The sequence below is a fragment of the Papio anubis genome, chromosome 6 (assembly GCF_008728515.1).
Source record: "Papio anubis isolate 15944 chromosome 6, Panubis1.0, whole genome shotgun sequence".
NCBI lineage: Eukaryota > Metazoa > Chordata > Mammalia > Primates > Cercopithecidae > Papio > Papio anubis.
The window spans coordinates 127,124,002-127,148,637 of NC_044981.1; the positions used below are offsets into that span (position 1 = coordinate 127,124,002).

The 24,636-nt window shown below is 37.1% G+C and overlaps 1 long non-coding RNA gene and 1 pseudogene across 1 annotated transcript; one reads left to right on the forward strand and one right to left on the reverse strand.

Annotated features, from left to right (window-relative positions):
- Nucleotides 1-1,162: 1,162 nt before the first annotated feature.
- Nucleotides 1,163-19,946, reverse strand: LOC110743160. The gene is made up of 2 exons (XR_002521760.2): nucleotides 12,628-19,946; nucleotides 1,163-2,046 (listed from the first exon to the last, which is right to left on the reverse strand). It is a non-coding gene; the product is annotated as an uncharacterized LOC110743160 (long non-coding RNA).
- Nucleotides 19,947-23,234: 3,288 nt separating this feature from the next.
- On the forward strand, nucleotides 23,235-24,284 carry LOC101009511 (annotated as a pseudogene).
- The last annotated feature ends 352 nt before the right edge of the window (nucleotides 24,285-24,636 follow it).

Below are 24,636 nucleotides of genomic sequence, written 5' to 3' on the forward strand. Positions count from 1 at the left end.
TGCTAATTTTTGTATTTTTCATAGAGATGGGGTTTCACTATGTTGGCCAGGCTGGTCTCAAACTCCTGACCTCGTGATCTGCCTGCCTCAGCCTCCCAAAGTGCTGGGATTACAGGTGTGAGCCACTGAGCCGGGCCTTAAATATGTTTCTTATAAAGAGCATATAGATAGGTCTTTCTTTTTTCCTATCTGATAATCACTTTTTGGGGGGTGAGTGCTTAGTTCATTTATATTCAGCGTAATTATTAGTATGATTGGGTTACAACCTACCATTGATTTTTTATTTGTGACATTTGTCTCATTTCATCCCTTTTTTCTTGTCTTATTTTGGGTTAATAAAGTAGTGTTTAGTATTTAATTTAATCTCATCCATTGAATTTTTAGATATGCTTCTTTGTTTTTTACAGATTGCTCAGTGTAGAATATATGCCTTTAAGTTTATCCCAATCTACATTAAAATGATATTATATTACTTCACAAACAATGTAAGAACCTGGTAAATATATAATTCTAAGTGTCTATGCTTCTGTTCCTTGTGCTCTTATTTTCCTATATTTTACTTCTACATATGCTGTAGCTCAATACATTGTTATTATTTTTATCTTAAAAAGTCAATTTTTTGAAGAAGTTAAAATTTATAGGTACATATGTATTAAAAATAAAGATGCTAAAGTAGTCTTTAATCTTTGCTGTTTCTAGTACTCTTCATGCTTCATTTAGGTTCCAACTGGTATATTTCTTCAGCCTGAAAACCTCTTCATGGCATTTTGTGTAGTACAAAGCTACCAAAGACTAGTGCTCTCAGCTTTTGTCTACTGGAAATGTTTTTATTTTTGCCTTCTTTTTTAGGATATTTTTATTGGACATAGAATTCTATGTTGACTTTGTCTTTCTTTCAGTACTGTAAAGGCATCATTTCACTGTCTTCTGGCCTGCAAAGCTGGCCATCATTTAGATCATTGTTTCCCCATGCGAGGTTTCTTTTCCCTCTAAGATTTGTTTTTTGTTGTTGGTTTTCAGCAGTTTGAATATGATTTGTCTAGATGTGGTCACCTTTGTATTTGTCCTGCTTGGTGTGTGCATGAGTAGTAGGCAGAATTCTTCTAAGAAATGTGTTGCACAATCCTAATACTTAAACACAAGATAATGTGGAAGATTTTTCTGGTGCAGACACTTTACAAATATGGGTTTATTTTACTAGAAGGCAAAAAACTCTTATGCTCAATAGACTTTGGGAGAACCTCAGGCTTCTTCTGTCTTAAATCATGGTGGTGGGTAACTTCTGGAACACAAATTGTCATTTTGCAAAGCACAAGAACAAACTTTAAAAATGTGTCAATCTCTTGGATTACGGTCAGGAAAATCTCAGGTCAGACAAGTAATTTAAAGTAATTTAAGGTAAATACAGTTGACCTTTGAACTACATGGGTCCATATTTATACATGGATTGTTTTCCATCTCTGCCACCCCTGAGATGGCAAGACCAATCCCTTCTCTTATTGCTCCTCCTCAGCCTACCCAGTTTGAAGATGATGAGAATGAAGACCTTTATTATGAGCCACTTCCACTCAGTGGAGAGTAAATACCTTTTCTCTTTCTTGTGATTTTCTTAATAACATTTTCTTTGCTCTAGCTTACTTTATTATAAAAATACAGTACCTAATACATATAACATATAAAATATGTGTTAATAAATCATTTATATTATCAGTAGGCTTCTAGTCAACAGTAGGTTATTAGTAATTAAGTTTTGGGAGAGTCAAAACTTGTACTTGAATTTTCAACTGTGCCAGTGATCAGTACCTCTACCCTCTCTGTTATTCAAGGATTAACTGTAATTTGCAGATCTGACACTCTTGTTGGGATTTTGTTTGTTTAGGTTGTCACATGTTCATATCTTGGAGCTAGAAAGAACAAAGCATTATATTTCTAGTGACTTGGTTGGTGTTCTAGTCAAAGTACCCAACAACTGGTGTAGTCATGCCCGGTCATCAGCAGAGAGTTGGTCATGGGCAGCAGTAAGGCACAGGAGTCTGGATCTGTAATCTGTGGAAAGAAAGGGAAGACTAAATGAAGACAGAGAAGACCTTAAAATCCATGCCTTTTTCTACCTCTGATTTTGGATTCCTCTCTGATAAATACCTACCCTGTTTTTCTAAAATAGAGTTAAGAGAGGGGAAAAAAAATCATGGATCACATCAGGAATTTAATTTTTAATCATCATACCTTAAATAATTATTGATCAAATCTTACCTTTTTTTGAGATCACTAGTCAGTCTAAAGGATTTCAAGCTGACATAACAATATTCCTTAATTTTGCCAGAACTGCTAATTAATGGTAATAATATAAAGTCTTGGTATGGATCCAGTCTCGAAGGATTGAAGCCAAAGTGAATATCCTGTGGACTCTAGATGAACAGCTCATTTACATCTAGATGCTCCGATTGAATTTGAATAGTTGTTCTTCCATCTCAGGAGAAAAGAGCTACATTCATGTCTATGTTGGCTTATATCCAAACAAAAATAAATAAATATTAACTTTGGCATACGCATGTATTAAAATTACATATTTAAGTATTTTTCTTTGTGGGAAACACTGATTTCAAAATGTCTTTTTCTAAATAATAGTAAGAAAAATAAAACTATAAAATGATCTGTGTATGATCTTTGTACATTTTAAAATTATGTCCTCCAATATTTAATAGCACTGAAATACTCAACAGCTACAGTGCTAATCTCAAGTTAATATTTTTATTTGGTCTTATAAATAAATGGGAAGATTTTTTTCATGCTAATAAAGTCACAGACTATTAGTATAATTTACAATTTCATGTTGTTAATTTGCTGTATATCAAAATGTATTTAATCACATAAAACTTACAACATACATGAGATGGTAGACTAGGCAACATTTTTAAAAAAGGTATTTCGAAGCTACGCAATTTTGCTTATAGTAAAAAGTTCAACTAATAAAAATACCCTAAAATTAGAAATTCAGATTTCTTTTATGTAATGAGTATAGTGATTTTATTCCTAAACTTGAGAGCAATAGCATGAAAGAAGCAAATTAGTCAATTTAATAATTCATTTACTCATTTGTCCCACCAATTGTTTTTATTGTGTGTTAATGCTGGAGATAGGTGGTAAACACAACAAATGCAATCCCTGCCTTTCAAGAGCAATCAGAGCTGCTTCAGGAATAGACAATAACCAACAAACTGTGCAATTAGAATTGTGGTAAGTGAAATTAGGCAGAAATACACAGAACGAAGGAAAGTCTTGCTTCTCTGAGGAAATGACATTTCAACTCAGATATGAAGGATGAGTAAGAGTGAGATGAAAGGAGTGGGAGGTCTATAAGCAGAGGGAAGACAGCATGAGGGAGCCTCTTAAAAGAGGGGATTGATAAGTATTCATGGATGGAATACAGTAAGGGGAGGCAGAAGTTAGAGAAGAGGTTTGTGAGGTTAGCAGGGGAGGATCACACACATCATTGTATGTCCTATTAAGGATGTTGGTCTTCATCTTAAGAGCAATGTGCTGGTAGTTATTGAGAAGTTTTAAGCAGGGAGAAATGTGATAAGATTTTGCATTTTAGAAAGTCAACCAACTGGCAACAAAGTAGAGAATGGCTTGGACTGGTTTCATAATAGATAAGACCAGTTAAGAGACTCTTCTGGAAATTCAGCCCTAAAAAAGGGAATAGTTTGATTTGGAGTGGTGGGGATATAGAATAAGATTCAATGTTGTGACATTTAGTAAACAGAATCAACAGGAATTAGAGACTGATTAAACATGGAATGGAAGGTACAATTAAGGGAAATGAGTAAAGAATGATGTCCATGATGTCCCAGTTGCTGGGGTGTGGACATTGGTGCCATTTGCTGAGGGGAACAACACTGGAAGTGGCTCACAATTTTCTTTTTTGCATGGTTGCAGAGGGAGTAGAGACACAATTGAGAATTAAGTTTAGGCATTCTGAGTTTGATGTGCCTATGAAATGATCAAGAGGAGATGGTGAGTCAGCAATTTTAAATCCAGAACCAACAGGAGACATAAATTTGAAAGCGTTAGATAACTGAAGCCATGAGTGTAGGTGAGATTGTCTCAACAAATTTTCTCAACAGAAGTTCTACAGAATCCTATTGGGCTGCTAAGTGTCTCGAGAGCTTCCGTGTGGAATACTGATTGAAGAAATATTAAACATCAGATTTTGTCCTACTGTACATAGGACAATATTTATTTAGATAAATCCATTCTCAGATACTGATGCCAGGTGAGGGAGGCCTTGGATATCTGTTGAGTACTATGCTACACAAAGGTGAGGAAGGTAGGAAAATGATGTCCAACTTCTCCCTCCAAGTTACCTTTCCCACCTCCCTTTATACACAGCCTACTGACAAGGAAGCAAATAAGCTCTACAGGTGTAACAGACAATCAGTGGGACCTTTTCACCTTAAAGAAGATACTTATACACACCAAGACTGATGTGATCCCTGCTGCTTGTTGTAATAAATGCTGAACGTGAATTTGGTAAGTTAAAAATAGACCATATTGTAGGTTTTGCATTTCTTGAGATTTTCTCAGTTATTGTACCTTTCTGTTTTTGTTTTTTTGTTGTTGTTGTTGTTATGGTTTTTTGTTTGTTTGTTTCAGTTTTTTGAGATGGAGTCTGGCCCTGTCACCCAGGCTGGAGTATAATGGCATGATCTCAGCTCACTGCAACCTCCCGCTCCCAGGTTCAAGCAATTCTCCTGCCTCAGTCTCCAGAGTAGCTGGGATTACAGGCGCGTGCCACCACTCCCAGCTAATTTTTGTGTTTTTAGTAGAGAGAGGGTTTCACCATGTTGGCCAGGCTGGTCTTGATCTCCTGACCTCGTGATCTGCCTGCGTCGGCCTCCCAAAGTGCTAGGATTACAGACGTGAGCCACCGTGCCCTGCTGTACCTTTCTGTTTTATATTTTATCTGCGTTTGTGTTCCACAAATATATCTGAACATTGGGTTGATGATTTCTGAAGATGAAGTATGAGATAGAAAAGAAAGATTCTAGGCTTAGGCTTCTGGACAGTTTTGATAAGGTTGGATAAGGAAATAAAATCTTTTGAGTCAATTCACTGCCCCAGTGCAGAGAATCCAAAAGGAAGTTCACCTTTACAATGAAAGCTACTTAACAATGAGTTTTATATCCCAGTTGATCTATTCTATTGTGCACAGTCAATACCAAACAACTAAAAATGCAGCAATAACTAGCAAAATTGAAAAGACATTTAACTACAAATTACAGTCATTTAACAAATAAAGATGCTGATTATTTTAAACAATAATTTGAAACTCAAACAAAATAAATATTTTGTTTTAAAAAAAAGTCACACTCAAGGAAAAGGCTCTGAAAGCAAATTATTTTGGAGTTATCCAAAGCATGAAGTATAGCCTAGGAAAGGAAAAGTTGCATAGTTGATGAGAACTTAATAATGATAGCAGGTAAAGTCATAATTAGGAAAATGCTAGAATGAGATTCCATACAAAAAACTGAAAAAGTCATGCTCTCAACCAGCATAGTATGTTGACATATTGATGGCATGCCACATGATGCTGAAGGTATTTTGTATAATACATTGAAAAATTACGGCTTCTTTGTCCATTTTGATGAATAAACAAATTTCACCAATAAACATCATGCTGTAGCATTTGTAAGATTTATAAATAATGTTGAAATTTAAGTACTTTTTTTTTCTACTGCAGAATGTTGCCCAAAACAAGTAAAGGAGAAGATGCTTTTTCTCTTCATCTTTATATCTGAAAACAGAAAGTCTATTTTGCAAGAATGGCACTGGCATCTGCATTGATGGTACCCCAAGAAAATTCACCTTCACACTGACATCACAAGACACTGACTTCTTTCCAGAGAACTACTGGTGTTGAAAACTCTTAAATACAAAATGAAAAAAAAAAAAATCTGAGTAACGCTACAAGGATGATTACTATTAAACACAGATCAGTTCACTGAAGATGGCTTGAAGATGGTATGAGAATCTTGAAGGAGGCCACCTAACAAACCTTCTTCTACATCCAGTGGATTGGCAGAGGAAGAGTTCTCAACAGGGTGTTTGAGGTGAAAGGGAGCACTTCCAAGAAATTAGTAGGTCAGATTTTGCTAGAGGCTTTCAAGATAAAGAGTGGCTGCAGAAACTAGGCTATTTAGCAGCCGTTTTCCATCACCTTATCCAGACGAACAAGTCTTTGTATAGCCCAGAATTTTTTTTTTTTATTTCAAATAACAGGATTCTTGAATTTAAAGAAATTGAATCTTTAGGAAAAAGCAAGTCACAGAAGGAAATTGTGAAATGTTTCACAATGCTGTTTGGGCTTGAAATTGAAGGAGGATATGAGCGTATTGAAAACCATCCAGAGAACTGCAGAGCCACACTGAGTGTACTTTTCCCTTCAGTCCAAGTGTCTGACTTGGTGAGGGATGCTTTCTCTAGATTTTCTCCTTACATGAGAACTTGATTTTCAGAGCAGAGGAAGAACTCTGAGCTTCTGAAGTCTGATTATTCACTACAAATGACGATAAGAGTTCTGCCCCTATATGAGTTCTGGGTTTCTATGAAGACAGAGTATCCTGCCATTTACAGTGAAGCAGTGAATATTTTGCTGTGGTTTTCAACTTTTTTGATTTATGAGCAACGTTTTCTTATTTAAGAAACACCAAAAACAAGGACAGAAATTGCCTGATCATCGTCGAAAATGAAGTAGTTGAATGCTTACTTCTTACATTTGACCTAGAATTGAGTATTTTTGCAGCAAAAACCAAGCACAAGTTTCAAATTACATGTGTAAATTTCATTCTTTCCTTTTGGTTCGAATAATACTTTTAAGCATATTTAGGCCTATAAAAGAGATTGGGAAACCAACACACATCTGCATAATAATTTTGTAACTTCTAGGTCTATATTTGAGCCTCATCATGTCACTCACAAAGAAAATGATTTGTTAAAGCTTTAAATCAAAGACTTTGACTTTTATATATGTCCTAAGCTGCATTTTTATTTACACTGCTTTGACTTACTATTTTAAGAGGTTTACTATTCAGCATTCACAATAAATCTTTGTGTTGTAAATAATATTAATTAAATTCAACTGACAAATTTAATTAAATCTATCAAGTTTACCTTTAAAAAAGTAAATCTCAGTTGCAGTACATTGAGCTCCATAAAGACAATGCCAGGGCAAGTGAAAACCAGATGGGCACTGGGTGATTGTGGATAATTCTGTGCCTCACTGACGAAAAATAACTAAACTTGGGCAAAGGACAGCCTGAGAAGCCAAGAGGCAAAATATCTGCACAGTATTCTTTGTGAAAATTTGCTGGGAGGAGCAGAAGAAGCAGCACCCAAATGTTCAGTCCATTTCTCAGAGTTTTCTAAGAAGTGCCCAGAGGGGTGGAAGACCATGTCTGCCAAGAAGAAAGAAAAATTTGAAGACACGGCAAAGGTAGACAATGCTCGTTACAAAAGAGAAATGAAACCCATGTCCTTCCTAAAGAGGAAAGAAAAAAGAAGTTCAAAGATGCCAATGCACCCAAGAGGCCTCCTTCAGCCTCATTCTTTTCTGAGTATCACCCAAAAATTGAAAGAGAACATCCCAGCCTATCAATTTTTGCAAAGAAACTGGGAAAGACATGGAATGACATTGCTGCAGATGACAGGCAGCCTTATAAAAAGAAAGATGCAAAGCTGAAGGAAAAATACCAAAAGAATATTGCTGCACACTGATCTAAAGGGAAGACTGATGTAGCCAAAAAAAAAGGTGGGGTGGGGAGAGGGAGTAAGAACAAGAAGGAAGAGGAGGAAGATGAAGATGAGGAGGAGGAAAAAGATGAAGAAGATGAAGATGAAGATGAAGAAGAGGAAGAAGAAGAAGGAGGAGGAAGAGGAGAAGGAGGAGGAGGAGATAATGACAATGTTATTAAGTTGGGTCTAGTGCAGTGTTTTTCTTGTCTTACAAGCATTTAACTCCCCTGTACACAACTGACTCTTTTTAAAGAAACAAATTGAAATGTAAGGCTATATAAAATTTGTTTTTAAATTGTACAGTGTCTTTTTTGTTATCGTTAACACACTATCCAATGTGTCTTTAGATAGCCCTGTCCAGGTAGTATTTTCAATAGCCACTAACCTTACCTGGCACAGTATGGGGGTTGTAAATTGGCATGGAAATTTAAACAGGTTCTTATTGGTGCACTGCACAAATTAGTTATACGTGGAAATGGTAGTTCTTTCATCTTCAGTTGTCTCTGATGCAGTTTATACAAAATAATTGTTGTTTTGATAACTGAATACAACTCTATAATTGTAAAAAAAAAAAAAAAAAGAGTTGCAGCCATGTTGTTGACATTTTGAATGCTTCTAAGTAAATACAATTTAAAAATTATTTTGGCTTGAGCCAGTTATTTATTAACAGAAATGTATTATGTTAACCCCTGAGTTTTAAGAATTAATGAAAATAAAGGAATTACATTTTTAAAAGACAAGCTAAGCTTATTGCCTTTCTTTTTTCAAGAAAGGTTAGCTAAAAAGTCATCTTTAGTTGTAAATAGGGAAAAAGCACTCTTGCCATTCACCGTGTACCACCTACCAGACCGTGTTAGCATTTTTTATGGTAGGATTTATGGGTTTGGGGGGTTTTTTGGTAGTTTTTTTTTTTTAATGGACTCTTGCTCTGTCACCCAAGCTGGAGTGTGGTGGCACAGTCATAGCTCACTGCAGCCCCTAAATTCCTGGGCTTAAGTGACCCTCTGCCTTAGCCTCCTGAGTAGTCGGGACTGTAAGCAAGTTCTACCATATCTGTCTAATTGTTTTTTCTTTTGTAGAGACAAGGTCTCACTATATTGACCAGGCTGGTTTTCAACTCCTGGCCTCAAATGATCCTCCTTTCTCAGCCTCCTAAAGTGTTGGGATTACACACTAATTACATAGTAGACATTTGTAATAAGAATTTTAAGTCTATTTGGATAAGGTTTAAACAGTCCAGAAGAAATTTTAATTAAAAAAAAGAAAAACAAAAGTTTGCCCTACTCATACTATTGACTTACATTCAAGTTGATATCCTTAGCGGGAGGAGAATCACACAAAATGAGTGGGCTGATAACATTAGCCAAAATAAACATATCCATAGAAAACTATCATTCTATCTCCAAAAGAGTATTAATAGTATTTTTAGTTTATTATGTCTGCAACTTACTGATCATGCTGATATACTGGAAGTTACAGCAATAATTTTTTGTGAAGGATTTTTTTTTTTTTTTTTTTTTTTTGAGGCAGAGTCTTGCTCTGTTGCCCAGGCTGGAGTGCAGTGGCACCATCTCGGCTCACTGCAAGTTCCGCCTCCCGAGTTCATGCCATTCTCCTGCCTCAGCTTCCTGAGTAGCTAGGACTACAGGCGCCTGCCACCACGCCCGGCTAATTTTTTGTATTTTTAGTGGAGATGGGGTTTCACCGTGTTAGCCAGGATGGTCTCGATCTCCTGACCTCGTGATCTGCCCACTAGTGCTGGGATTACAGGCATGAGCCAATGCGCCCGGCCTTGTCAAGGATTTTTTAAGACCCAAAAACTACTGAGAAATCTTGGTCTAAGGAGAAGAAAAGAGAGCCAAAGACTGAAGCTTAAAGAAGTCCAGCGTTTCAGATCAGATGAAGGAGCACTGGTAAATGAAGAAGGAGAAGGAGCAACTGAAGAGGCAGTAGAAAATCCAAAAGGATCTAGTATCATGGAAACCAAGTCAGTGGAGGATCTACTGGAGTGGCATGGTCAGCTTTGTTGTGCTTTGAAAAGAGGGTAAATGATAAGAAACTTAAAGTTTGTGAATTTAGCTTCAGGGAGATGATTGATAACTTTGGTTTAGCCCTTTCAGAGGAAGATTAATTAATGAATGAGAGCTAAGGAAATGGAGCTGTTGAGTAAAGACAAGTGTTGCCTTGCTGTGCTGCTGCTTATGCACAGGTAAAGACAGAGAGGATTAGGGTGGTAACAGGAGGGGAAAATAGGATAAAGAGATGTTTGTAAATTAAAAGACTTCTATATGTTTAAATGTTGATGAGGAAAATCCAGTAGAAAGAGAGGAGAAGATATAGAAGAGAAAGTGGGTAATAAAAACAGGATAAGAAAGAAATGGGCTTCTGATATTGGTGAGAGGATTGGCCCAATGGCAAGGAGCGTCACCTCCACAATGGGAGGAGGAAACAGTGGGTACATAGGCAGGTAGGCTTGAGTGAGGAAGGTACTTTAAGTTTAGCCTGCTCAGAATCCCATCATTTTAGTTGTTAATTCTGTGCTCTCCATTACATTACAATTCCTTGAATGTAAACTAAAACAAGAGGGTTTAAAATAACAGTATTTTGCATATTCATGTCTTCTTGCTTTCCTTTTTTATGCCCTTCCACTACCTTGCCTGTGCTCCCCTTTCCCCCATGGGACCAAGAACAAGGAGCTCTCTTAAGCTTATTGAGTAGAGTTAATAATTCAAAACCCTTTGTGGTCTTGTATAATGGTGAACATTTTTGCCAGGAATTATACCATAATTGGGCTTTGAATAAGAACAGAGTCCATATGCCACTACTCTTTTCAGGCATTAAATCAAACAGAACGGGGGAAAAAACTCTGAATTCAAGCACATAACATGTCACCCCTCCTACATCATGTCAGTGTATATTGTGAATGCTATGAAATTTAGGAGGTTTCTGGTAAGGAAAATTATTTGTGCTTTTGAAAGAGAGTAGGTAGAAATACGGGAAGTTAAACGTTAATTAATTCTTCCAAGCAGGAACAAAACTGGGCTACTGTTCAACTTCTCACTTCAGTTTTGATTCTAAATTAGCTTTAAAAATCACAACAAAGTGGACAAATAAGTAATTCTTGATGACATGGCACAAGGATGAAGAAATCATTTATTACTTTGGATGCTTCATACAGAAAACAAACTCTTCTAAATGAAACCTTGTATCAGGGAAATAATTTCATTATATCGAAGTATTTTCATTGTATATTTCATTATACAGAAATATTTCTGACCTATAGAATTTTAGATTTCCATGGGCACAAAATTTGTAATTAAGTATAAAATTTTTAGAGGCATTCTTTTTTTATACACCTAAAACCTTATATTATATTGAAAGCTCTTTAAAGGGGAACTTGTTTTTGAATAAGTTGAACTGTATCAAATTTCTGACTTTTGAGCTAAAAAGGATAGAATAGCCACAGTGGCATGGGGTTCAATTTAATACTAGAACCATGTGGCACATGATAGGCACTTGATACATTATTTTAAAATGAACAAATAAACCTGAGAACTCAGGCATGTATTCTAGTCTATCTGGAAAACACATTCTAGAAAAGGACATCAATAGCAAGCCAACTTCAGATATTTGACAAAACAGCACATGGTTGCAAATTAACTACTATACAAACACAAAAACTTATAATTATCAAATGAGTTCTTGACAGTTTTTGATAGTGTCAACAAAACTCAACTGTGGAGAGTCTAAAATTTACTCAGTTGGTATTCTAGAAATGCCAGCCTTGTAGAGGTCAATGAAACATCAGCCAAAGGGGGAAACAAATCCACGCTGAAGGATGTAGGTCCAATTACTGAAAGTAACTTTTTTTCCCAATTTCATTTTCATTTATTAGGAAAACATGAGAAAAAGTTCATAAACTCTGAAAATAAACAAAATACAACTTTTTGCAATTATGTTGAATTTCAACTTGAATGTTATCATAAACCTGGACATTTTTAGGTTGAGCACACTTAATACAAGTTGCAATTTTCAAGTAATTTTGAAATTCAGACATTAAGACTAGTGGCCAATCTAAATTTCAGAGCATTACAATGCCTACAAACACACACAGCCCACTCCTTATCATAACCTCCTATTTTATTTTTTACAGCACTTATCATTTAAAACAAATATTTATTTAATAAATAGGTGAATCTATTCATTTTGTAATTATATATTGAGCCCCCATCCTGTAAAAACAATTATATTTTGTTTCTTAGTCATAAATTTTTTTTAACAGATGATAGCTCTAATTCAGGATGCAGGAAATCTTCTTTTTCTTTTTATCTCACTAATGAAAACATAAACTGTTCTATGTGATAAAAGTCAGTTACATTAGTCATGTATTTTAATAAAGCCATCATAAATTACTAACTTTTAATAAAAAATTTTAAAAAGCCATGTGTGCCCATTTTTGCAAGCAATTCAATAATAAACACAGCTGTTGCGCTGAGACGCCTCAGTAACTGCTCTAATTAGTCATTTTTGAATCTGTGCTCCCGTAATATATTTCTGGCACTGCGTGCTAAACATTGTACGTGGCACATCTCACTGAATTCTCACAAAAATCCTTTGTGATAGGAGTTAATGTTGTCACCATTCCTTTACATAAGGAAACTGAATCTCAGAAAGATTAAGTAACTCTCCCAGGGTGACATGACTAGCAGGAAATAAAACTGTAATTCATATCCACACCTCATCCAAATCCCCTGCCTTTAATTTCTATGCTATATGGTCTCTCACTTGGGAATAAGAACTTCTTCTTTTTTCAAACACTTAATATTGTCTCACCATCACAAGAAGTCACCAGCATCAGGAGAGGTGGCAGGCCATCTTAGGGAGGCCACAGAAACTATGGTCCTCTTCCCATGCCCTACAAGAGATACACGTTTAAATAATTTAAATATTGAAGGCTCACTCTACTTCTTAAAATATGCAGCTTTAAACCGTGTTTAAGAACTTCAAAGGTATACCCAAGTTCACAGCCCCCGTTTACAAATTATTCTCTCTGCTTCAGAGCCATGATCGACAGCAATTCCCTTTCACTGGAATGATTACACCCTTCCCTCCACTCAAAGCATAACTTTACGCTTTTTCTCTTGGACTCTCTTCAAGACTCTCCTTCTCAATGAAATGATTCCTGAATGACCTTAACTGACCCCAGGGCGTAAAAAAAAAAAAAGTGTTTGCTTATTTCCACCAAAGGCTCCCCATGCTCCGGAAGAGCTGGGTGTATCTTTGTTTCTCTCCCCTGCATAAGTCAGTATCAGTCCTGTCTACGTTATTACACTGGTGCTCCAAAAGGAAAGATTCTACAGTGAGTGTGTTCTCAGTAGTTATGACTTAAATCCAGACTAAAATGCTACAGATGATTGTGTCATTCTGCTGAAAAGCAAAGTTCTGTTCACAAGGTCACCAAATCCTTTCCCGCTTTAGGTGTTTGCTATTACTGGCTGCCCCGCAGTCCTGTGCCACCTCCCAGACCAGGAAGCACATGCTGTTTCCTATCCCTCCTGCTACTTTGCAGGAAATGCTTGGCTTTGAGTAATCAGGGATGCATTGGCTGGAAATGCTAGTGGTGGAGACAGAGGGGAGGCTGACACCAAATCCAGACAGTGTAAGGACTTTTCCCCAGCCAGGTGTTTGACTTTCTACATTTCCTCCTGCTGTTCTGCCTCTCAGTCCTCTCTACACATAAATAGTCATCTAGTCCAGTTAGATGTGAAGTCTAAATACTAATATCACTAGTAAAATACCCTGAATCATCATATTAAAATGATTTTTTGGTCCCAAATGCTGTTTACAATTTCATTCTAAATTGTTACTATCCACCTAAATCAGGAGGCATTTTGTAACTATCAAACAGCAAGAATGTTTCCATGGTTCCGTTAGGAAAAACAACATAAAATTCCAACTCACTTTAATTCTATATCCACCAACAGTAAACAAACTATTCATGGGAAGAAAACAAATTGATTTTGAGTCACAGAGGAAAGAGTAAGATAAAATTGCTAATATTTATTGTGTGTTTATTACTAGGTCAGTTCAGATTCTCCAAGAAGCAGGCACCAAGACAGAACGAGATGTGAAAGAAATACACTCAGAGAAATGCTCTTGAAGGATAAAGACGCCAAGGAGCAAGAGGAACTCTAAAAGCCTCCAGATCATGTTGCTGTTTTCAATAGTTCTTTATTTAGAACTCAATGAAATTGCCTAAGTTTTAACAATTCTAATATTTTATTTCTGATTAATCAGAAAATAGTTTGCCATAAAAATTGGTCATTTCTGATATTAGCACATAAATTTGTTTTTATTGTAATTTCAAAACTAATGTCAAGACTGAGCATATCATAGGATGGAAGCAACTGTGAGCGCCTGGGACCCTCAAGATCATCAAATTCAGCTTTCCCCACAGAGATGGCCTTTCAACTTTTGCCTGAACATTATCCTTGTGAGGGAAATCATTTCATCGCAAAGCAATCCAGTTTATTACTGGAACACTGCAATTATTTGAAAGTTTGTCTTTTTCATTTCTTTTTATGTAGCCTTTAGAGAAAATCTTCCTACAGCCTTCCACCTACAGCTATGAGAGGGGATACTGGAAGAAAGTTATTGGGAGCCCCCTTCTTCTCTGACCTGAGCTAATGAACCCTAGTTCATCTCATGATTTCTTCTATAAAACTGTTTCTGGAATAATAACCACCTCAGTCAACCTCCTCCAGATCGCCTATAAATTTTTTAGTATCCTTCAAAATATATGGCAACCATAACTTGATTGTCCAGCCAAATGAAGCGACTACACTGAATACAGTCGGATAATCTAGTCTCTGTATTTCTCCTAATGAATTAGATTTTTGGCATCATGTGCCACAGCATTGCTTCATATGAATTGGTACTTAAAAGAAAACTTGATGCCATAGAACTATAAAATTAAATCCAGGAAGAACCTCAAAGACAATCTTCTTCCAACATCCTCTTTCTCAGATAAGGAAATTAAGATTTTAAAAGATCTTGTGCCAAAAGTCAAACAGTTAACTTGTGGCAGTTGAGATTAAATTTTAAAACTCCTAATGCAATGTTTTGTTTTGTTTTATCTTCCTGCAAAGTGTGATTGAGCCTGTTCTCCCTACCCATCATCCACTTGTTTCTTAAGCTAAGTGCAAAATTTTACATTTATCCTTTTGCATATGTAATTTAGACTTTGTGAGCTCTCTGAATCACCAGCCATAGGAGTCTTTTTAATGATTAGGTGAAGAGAATTCGAAAGTGGGCTAGTAAAATACCCTGAATCATCATTTTAAAATGATTTTCTGGTCCCAAATGCTGTTTAGTCTCACCTTTCTCCCAAGGGCAGCCCCTATGTTCTGCTCTGTCTGGGCCCATTCCTTTGCCTTGCCTACTTTCTTGGTCTTGATAGCAAAACATCTGGATCTATTGGATAACACTGCTCACCAACACTGATTATCTTTGTCTTTACCCAAGGCAAGTGTGCCACCTTATAACGGACTTTGCACTGGAAACAATGACTTACACCCTACTCGAGAGGCTGAAGTGGGAAGATCATTTGAGCCCAGGGGTTCAAGACTGCAATGAGCTAAACTCATTCCACTGCACTCCAGCCTGGGTGACAGAGTAAGATCCCTTATAACAATAATAAATAAATAATAAAGGAGTTTGCTTCTGTTGATCTCTGAGTCTTTAAATATGATTCCCACCTACTCATTCTCCTTAGTTGAGACCTTAGCAAGTGTTCTGACTAAACAGCTTATCCTAGCAATGGTTGATCATGTCATTTTACTCGCTCACTTTACCTCCCCAGAGGGCAGATCCTCGTTCCCCAATAGGTTTTGGTGCCATTAATTCATAGGTTTATCTCCACCTATTCATGTCCATCTACATTTACTCAATTATTTTTAGCATGTCTGCTATGAGTAAAGCACATATGAGCTTTCACTTTTTCATTTGGTGGCTTGTTGTGGCTCTTTAAACTTATAGTTAAAGCCTACTGATTTCTTCCCAGGTTTGAGTATTTCACCCTATTGTTAAAGTCTACCAATTTTTTCTAGCTAATGTACAAATGCATTTTAAGTCAAAGGAAACCAATACTCTGAAGCCAAATGTAGCATGTATACATCTTAAATATGTAAATGAGAAATATTTTGGCTTTAACTGGCAGGTATGGATTTATCGGTTTGCTAAGAATTTAATAGTACTCTTGCTGTAGTTATTTGATCTAAGATACTCACTGGAACCACAATTTAATAACATGGCCTACACAGCCAATATATTAAGTTGCTGTTGTAGAGGACTCAAGTCATTAACTCAGTAATTTCATTTTAGCTTATCTGTGTTGGTGGTGGTGGTGTTATTTTACTTCTGTTCCTCCTTATATTCCTGGCCCCCACCAAAGATAACATAGAGATTAAATGATTCCATATTCTATGCTAACTATGGTCAGGAAGGAAAAAGAAAACTATCTAGAGGGCACTCCCTCTCTCAATAGCTTCTGTTCCCTACCTGCCTATTGAGGCTTAGCAGGAGACAATGCCTTGAAGGACGACTAAGTCATTTAAAGACTGCCATTACTTCCTGGTAACAAAATGAAACATGGCAAGTTACGATTTTATTAATATGAGCTTTATTTTTCTTTCTCTCAATTATCCATATATCCATCTATTTATCTAAAAGCAAACAAGCAACATATTTCAGAAGCCCCTCCTACGAGCTCAGCAGTTTGATCTAGTTAATTCAAGGGAACATTGGGGTGAGAAAATCTTCAAATGCTCTGAAATTTAACATAAATTCACATGAGAAGGTATGAGAGTTTTATACTTGGTTTCAGAAAAGAGAGATCCCTATGAAAACTTTGAATTGTTGGAGGACGATATAGTAATCCCAGCTTAATTCACTCTGCATTTGGTTGACATTGACTAGTATACCCTGATATATCCTAATACACCTACTGTAAATTCCTTGTCTTGACTTAGCTGATCCTCTAGATAGAAGCTTTGCTGCCCCTACACTGGTACTCCCCAGGAATCATGAAAAACAGTTCTAAAAGTTTAGGGGAAGTCACTCAAACATACCAAACACGGGAATTATAGAGGCACATGCCACTGGACTATTTCTGAAATTAGTAATCTGATTAATTATTTACTCCTTGCAACAACTCAAGGCAGTCTAGTACAGAGTAAAGAGCTAATCTACCTACATCTAAATCCTGTCTCTGATTCTTACAAGTTGTGTAACCATGTACAGTTTTCTTAACATTTTTTGTCTCAGTTTACCTATAAAACGAAGATGTTAACAGTACTTATCAAGAAGGTTAAATAAATTAATACATGTAGAAAACTTAAATAGTGTGTAGTAAGTGTTATAAGTGTTAGGTATTATTTTCCTAATCTCAACCTTGTAATAATAAAACCTCAACCTTCTAATAATAAAAAGGATAACATAAACATATTCCATTATGTTTAAACTCCATACCATGCAAATCCTTAGTAGTAATTCTAATTGTCTTAGTCTGTTTTATGCTGCTCTAACAAAACACCTAAGACTGGGTAATTTATAAAGAAAGAAATGTATTTGGCTCATAAATGCATTTGACTCAGGCTGGGAAGTCCAGGATCAAGGGGCTGTATCTTGTGAGGGCCCTCTTGCTGTGTAATCCCATGGCAGAAGACAGGAGGGCAAAAGAGCATGACAGAGGGGGAAGAAGGGGACCAAATTTATCCATGTATCAGGAACTCACTCCTGTGACAACTAATTCACTCCTGCACTAATGGCATTAATCCATTCATGAGACCAGAGCCCTTATAAACTAATCATTTCTTAAAAGTCCCACCTTTCAAACCTATGGCATTGAGAATTAAGCTTCCAACACATGAACTTTGGAGGACAAATTCAAACCATAGCACTGGTATACTGTCCATAGGCCTTTGTTTATAATTCTTTGACATATCTGACCCAAGACCATACACGCTGTGACAAATCAAAAGATTTTCTTCTGTTGGTGAAACTCTGTCATCAGGCCAGTGAAGGCATGAAATGACTGAAGTAGCCGTTACATGACCATGCTATTTATTATTATATGTAAACAATTAAGTATATAAATGTCTCTTTTTCAGGGTTCACAACTAACTTCTATGTTAAATGGAGAACTGAGGCAATCATACAAGCTTGGCAGATGAGTGTAGGGCAAACGAGAGAGGTAAAAACATGGTTTGAATTAGTCTATGAATTGTTTCGATATCTTCTCTCACTTGAGTATGATTAAATAAACATTTACATATTCACAATAGTAATTAGAAGAAAACATTTTAAACATGTTGGATTAAACTAAAAAATCTAAAAACATACAAACCACCATTCCAACCACTACCTTGAACCTACAAGTACTATTTCATCCTTCAGGATCCCAAGCAATACATAAATTTAAAGCAGAGCGCTCACAAGAACCCCAGTAGAAAGGAAACAGCTGGTTAGCAGCTGCATAGTGATACTATATGCCAGTTTTCAATGAAAAATAACACGTTTGATTAGAGCCCATAAGCTAAACCTCTTATTCCTGGTTATTTCGTGGCTAAACAAGGTTCTCTCTTGTTTTATTCCCTTCACATTTGGGCCCCATCCTGCAGCCCTAGATTAAAGGCAAAGAAGAAACATGGATTTCAGTCACATTCTCTGCTTTCTAAATCCAAATTCAAAACTATTATTCATTCAAAGTAAATATGCATAGCATATCATGAGCGAGAACATTTTGTTCAAGGAGACCCAAAGAAAGCATGTTAATTATAACTTGTATTCACGTAGCACCTAACTTAGGAGGAGTTCAAAGCAAATGCACGTGTGGAAAAGGTCAAACCCACCAGCTAAACAGGAAAGCCATGGAGCTTCTTTTCCATTCCATGTCATCCATATAAGGCGGGGTTTCCTTTTATGTCTAAGTTTAGACATCATCAGAAAAGTCAAACCACAAGAGAATGATGAAAATTGTGCTAAAATGTGGTTGATGTTTATGTCTTCTGTGCCAACACAACCCTTTGGTGGAAAGTCTGAATCAGCTTCTCTGAGAACTTACTTATGATACATAATTAGAAGCTTTTATTCTTAAAAAAAAAAAAATTTTAGCACTCGGTAAAACTCAGCATATAGTTTATATAACCAGCATACAAGGTTATAGCACTATGGGAGTTCAGAATATAAATGAAACATTGGTTCTGTGGTGGGAGAGGTCAATTATATCCACAGGTTGAAGGCAGCTGTTATTCAATAGGCAGAAATAAGGAAAAAAAAAATAGGACCTACACACAAGGTGGATAAAATGACATAAAACAAGACAAAGAAGAGAAAAAAGTGAGGGATATAAAGGGAGTGGTTAGTGGCCCTATACGTCTAAAGATGGGTTAGGGTTAGAAAATTTATGACATGGAGAGTATTGTATAGGGCTTAAAAGTGACAGTGTGAATCCCAGCTCTACCACATGGTACTCTTGTGACCCTGAATAAGTTACACAAACTCTTCAAGCCTTCATTTCCTCTTCATTAAAATGGAGTTAATAATATTACATAGCTCATATGGTTTCCATGAAGATTAAGTGAGATAATCCCTGTGATAATCACAAAGGGAGAAAGTATGTTCTATTATTCAACTTTATATGTTTGGAAGTAAGCACATTGCTTGATATATGGTAAGTGCTCAATAAATGTTACCTTCCATGATGATTAAGAATTTTAAGATAAGACAATAAAGATCCAGAGCAACAAGACTTTGGACTATCACATTAAGGAACTTAGATTGTATATAATGATAAATGGAGAGACAATAGTAACGTTTGTGATCAGATCATTGCTTAAATTACTCTAGAAAATAAATTGTAAGGAGACTAGAGTTAAGACTACCATGGAGGAAGTTAAAGAGAGTCCAAGCTAGATGGGTGACTGTGTGTCTGGAAAGAGGAGAAAGACAGAAGTATCTTGGAGGAAGCTTAGGCGCAACCCACAAGAAAGCCATAGAATATTTTCTTTAGCCAGGTGAGGTGGTGGGCGCCTGTAGTCCCAGCAGCTTGGGAGGCTGAGGCAGGAGAATGGTGTGAACTCGGGAGGCGGAGGTTACAGTGAGCGGAGATTGCGCCACTGCACTCCAGCCTGGACAACAGAGCGAGACTCCGACTCTACAAAAAGAAAAAGAAGAAAAAAGAAAGCCATAGAATATTTTCTACATCTTCATAAAAACAAAAGGGCTGAATTCAAAAATGACTTAAGCTCAACATTAGACTGATGATTGGGACAATAAAACAAACTCTAAGACTCGAATATCCTGAAGATATAAATTTCAGATAAATTAGGCTTACTTTCATCTTAACGAAAAAAAATTCAGGAAAATAGACTATTTCTATGACTTAGACCTCAATCAAAGTCCCAAGGGAGATATTTATTTAACAAAATAGTTAGGAGTGCTGACTGGGTAGCCAAACTGCCCGAGTTCAATTTCAGCACCGCCACTTTCTACTTGTATAGCAAGCTACTCAACCACTCCATACCTGTCTGCTCCTCTGTACAATACTCACCCCTGCTGGTATCTAGTTAATAACAGTATTCATTTTTAAAGGTTTCTGTGAGGATTAATGATTTAATACACTTTAAACACTTAGGACTGTGCCAGCTACATAAATAACCATTGATAAATGTTAGCTACCTTTTTTTTTTTTTTTGTGAGATGGAGTCTCACTCTGTCACCCAGGCTGGAGTGCAGTGGTGTGATCTCGGCTCACTGCAACGTCTGCCTCCCAAGTTCAAGCAATTCTCCTGCCTCACCTTCCCAAGTAGCTGGGACTACAGATGCATGCCACAGTGCCCAGCTAATTTTTTGTATCTTTTTTTTTAGTAGAGAGGGGATTTCACTGTGTTAGGCAGGATGGTCTGGGTCTCCTGACCTTGTGATCTGCCCACCTCAGCCTCCCAAAATGCTAGGATTACAGGCGTGAGCCACCATGCCCTGCCAAATATTAGCTATCTTAATTCCTGTGCTATTTCTATTTGCTTTGGGCCAAGATTTACTGGTGGCATGTGGATCAATCCCAAATGCTATGCCACTTTCCCTGTGATTCATGATCATGACCCATACCCCATGGTATACCACTGCCCCTAATAAAACGAATTCATTTTTCACTTCCCCAACCTCCCACATACCAAAGATACAAAGTTTGACAATTTTGCATAGTTTGAAATATTACTCTTCCTTGCATGCATCATGCATGTTCACATCATAAAGTGGAATGGCTCTAAAAACCAAGTATTGTGGCTTCAGATGACCAATAATAGATGTTAAAACAAATTCCTGATTTAGTTTAAAAACTCTCAAATACTTTCAATATTTGTATGATTTTTGAAAGATACATTTTTCAAATATAAGTTACAAAAACAAAATCCATAGTCAAAGTACATTCTGTATAGGGATTTAAAAGAAAATTAGCTGGGCATGGTAGCTCATGCCTGTAATTCCAGCACTTTGGGAGGCCAAGATGAAAGGATCACTTGGGGCCAGGAGTTTGAGACCGGCCTGGGCAATATAGTGAGACCTTGTCCCTACAAAAAAAAAAAAAAAAAATTAATTAGCTGAGTATAGTGGTGCATCTGTAGTCCCAGCTACTTGGGAGGCTGAAGTGGGACGATCACTTGAGTCTGTGAGGTGGAGGTTGCAGTGAGCCAAGATTGAGCCATTGCATTAACAGAGTGAGACCTTGTCTCAAAAATAAATAAATAAAATAAAATAAATCAATTTTGTGTTATCTTTTTAGAAAATGAGTTTAAAAATAATAAAAGTCTTCTGTTTATCATCACAGAGTAGGCCATTTCTCCATAACTACTATGTAAAATATAAAATGTAGACAATGAACTCATAAAAAATAAAATAATTACACTGTTTATCACCACATAATTGCTATATAAAATTATGAAATATATATTAATTCAAGTGTCTTATTCTAACACACAAACTTTCTGTTGCACATAATGGGCCATTTCAAGCCTTTGATGTTTAATTACTATTTAATGATAGACTGCTAATTCCAACCCAGTTCACAAGGTTGAAACTGTTTCTTGGATCAGTTCAGCATCCACTGCAATTTTAACTACCCTGAATTACTAATTTAGTTTCATCATAAATATGCTAAATGAATTATTTCACTCAATATTGAGCATAAGCTAAGTGCATTGGAAATCTATATTTCCGGAAGAAATAAGAAAGTAAGAAAAAGCTACAGATTTTTAAGAGCATTCAGAAAACTTCAGAATAAATTAGTGCAAGTAACGACAACTCTCTAATTTCTAGGTAATACTTTATTTCATTAAACATGGAATCTTTGAAATATTCCTTTAACACAGAATAGTTTTATGTATTCCAACTTGTCCCATACTGATCAGAAAGCGACAATCATGAATGCCTAAAGAAACCCTTTAAAAGTCGGGATGACCTTTCCAGAATGTACACTCCCATTTTGTGCATAATTATTCTACATGGCAAACAAAAAGACCATGATTATTTTATAAAACCACATCTGTCTAGATAAAGCAAACCATATTTTTATGTCACTCCATAATATTAAGCAACATGATTAAGTATTCACATCTGTTATCTTTTTATTCTCCTTTATCATCAACCAAAAAGAAAACATGAAAGAAGTGAATTGATCTTTAACCAGAGGAAAAAGGAAAATACCCCACCTTTGGCTTATCAACACTGGCAACTATTGCCAAGCTCTGGGCTCAAAAGACTTTATAATTACCTTCGGGGTAAGGGACAGTAACAACATTCAAATTCCTCCCACCAGACCTTCCATGCAATTTATCTTATTGCCTCCTAGAAACAAGATGTGTACGTTAGGTTTGCAGTGTCAGTGTGATCCTTTCCGTTCCTCAGTGTGAGAAATAAGCAGGTAGCAGTATGTATCATGGCTAAAAACTCAGGCTTGTATTAGAATGCCGGGAGTTCAAATCTCAGCAACCCCACTTACAGAATGTATGACACTGGACAAACTATTTCCCTAAACTTAGCTCTTTTATCTATAAAATAGGTTCACATAAAGGGCTTAGAACAAACCCTGGTACAATGTAAGTCCTCAATAAATAGTAAACAATAAAATTATCATCACAACTTAATCAAGAGTGACAGATACATTCTGCAGCAAAGGCATGAATGATGACTGTATTTGTGTGACTGGATAAGGGGCTTTCTGTTTGTTACTTTCAGTCAGAGGAGACAGTATTAGAGAAATAAATGAGGCCAGGATTCAGTTCTTAGAAGCATAGAATAAGTCCTATTTTGGCTCCCTTCTCCTCCCATTAGAGACAGCCGCATTTTCTTGTGCAGCACAGTGCCAGCCACATCCCTGAGACACAATGGTGTAGGTGAAGCCCGGAGTCAACGAATTTGGCTATGCTGGGTGCCTGGTCACTAGGGCTGCTTTTAACTCTAGTAAAGTGCATATTGTTGCCATCAATGACCCCTTCATTGACCTCAACTACATACTGGAGCATGTAGGCCAGTATGTAGTTGAGGAGCATGTAGGCCAGTATTCCACCCATGGCAAGTTCCATGGCACCTTCAAGGCTGAGAACGGGAAGCTTGTCATCAATAGAAATCCCATCACCATCTTCCAAGAGGAAGATCCCACCAAAATCAACGGGGCGATGCTGGCACTGAGTACGTTGTGGAGTCCACCAGCATCTTCACTGCCATGGAGAAGACTGGGGCTCACTTTCAGGGAGGAGCCAAAAGGGTCATGATCTCTGCCCCCTCTACTGAAGCCATCACGTTCATGATGAAAGTTAATTATGAGAAGTATGACAACAGCCTCAAGATAATCAGTAATGCCTCCTGTACCACCAACTGCTTAGCACCCCTAGCCAAGATCATCCATGACAACTCTGGTATTGTGGAAAGACTCATGATGATAGTCCATGTCATCACTACCACCCAGAAAACTGTGGATGGCCCCTTCAGGAAACTGTGGCCTGATGGTCACAGGGCTCTCCAGAACATCATACCTGCATCTACTAGCACTGCCAAGGCAATGGTCAAGGTCATCCCTGAGCTGAACAAGAAGCTCACTGGTATGGCCTCCCGTGTCCCCACCACCAACATATTGGTTGTGGACCTGACCTGCCATCTAGAAAACCTGCCAAATATCATATCAAGAAGGTGGTGAAGCGGGCTTCAGAGGACCCTATCAAGGGCATCCTGGGCTACACTGAGCACCAGATTGTCTCCTCCAACTTCAACAGTGACACACAGTCTTCTACCTTTGATGCTGGGCCGGCATTACCCTCAAAGACCACTTTATCAAGCTCATTTCCTGGTATGACAATAAATTTGGCTACAGCAACAGGGTGGTGGACCTCATGGCCCACATGGCTTCCAAGGAGTAAGGCCCCCGGACCACCAGCCCCAGCGAGAGTACAAGAGGAAGAGAGAGATCCTCAGCTGCTGGGCAGTCCCTGCCACACTCAGACCTCACGACACTGAGGATCTCCCCTCTTCACAATTTCAACGCAGACCACCTGAAAAAGGAGGGGCCTAGGGAGCTCCACCTTGTCATGTCCTATTAGTAAAATTCCCTGTGCTCAGCCAAAAAAAAAATTCCTAGTTTATTGAGCAGCCATTATTTTTTAAACCAGGCATGTAAATAATAAAAATAATTCAAGCAGTAGGGGTGGAGGATGCAGTCAATGAAGAAGAGATTGCTATGCTCAGTAAGAAATCAACTGTAATAGGTTGGGCGCAATGGCTCACGCCTGTAAT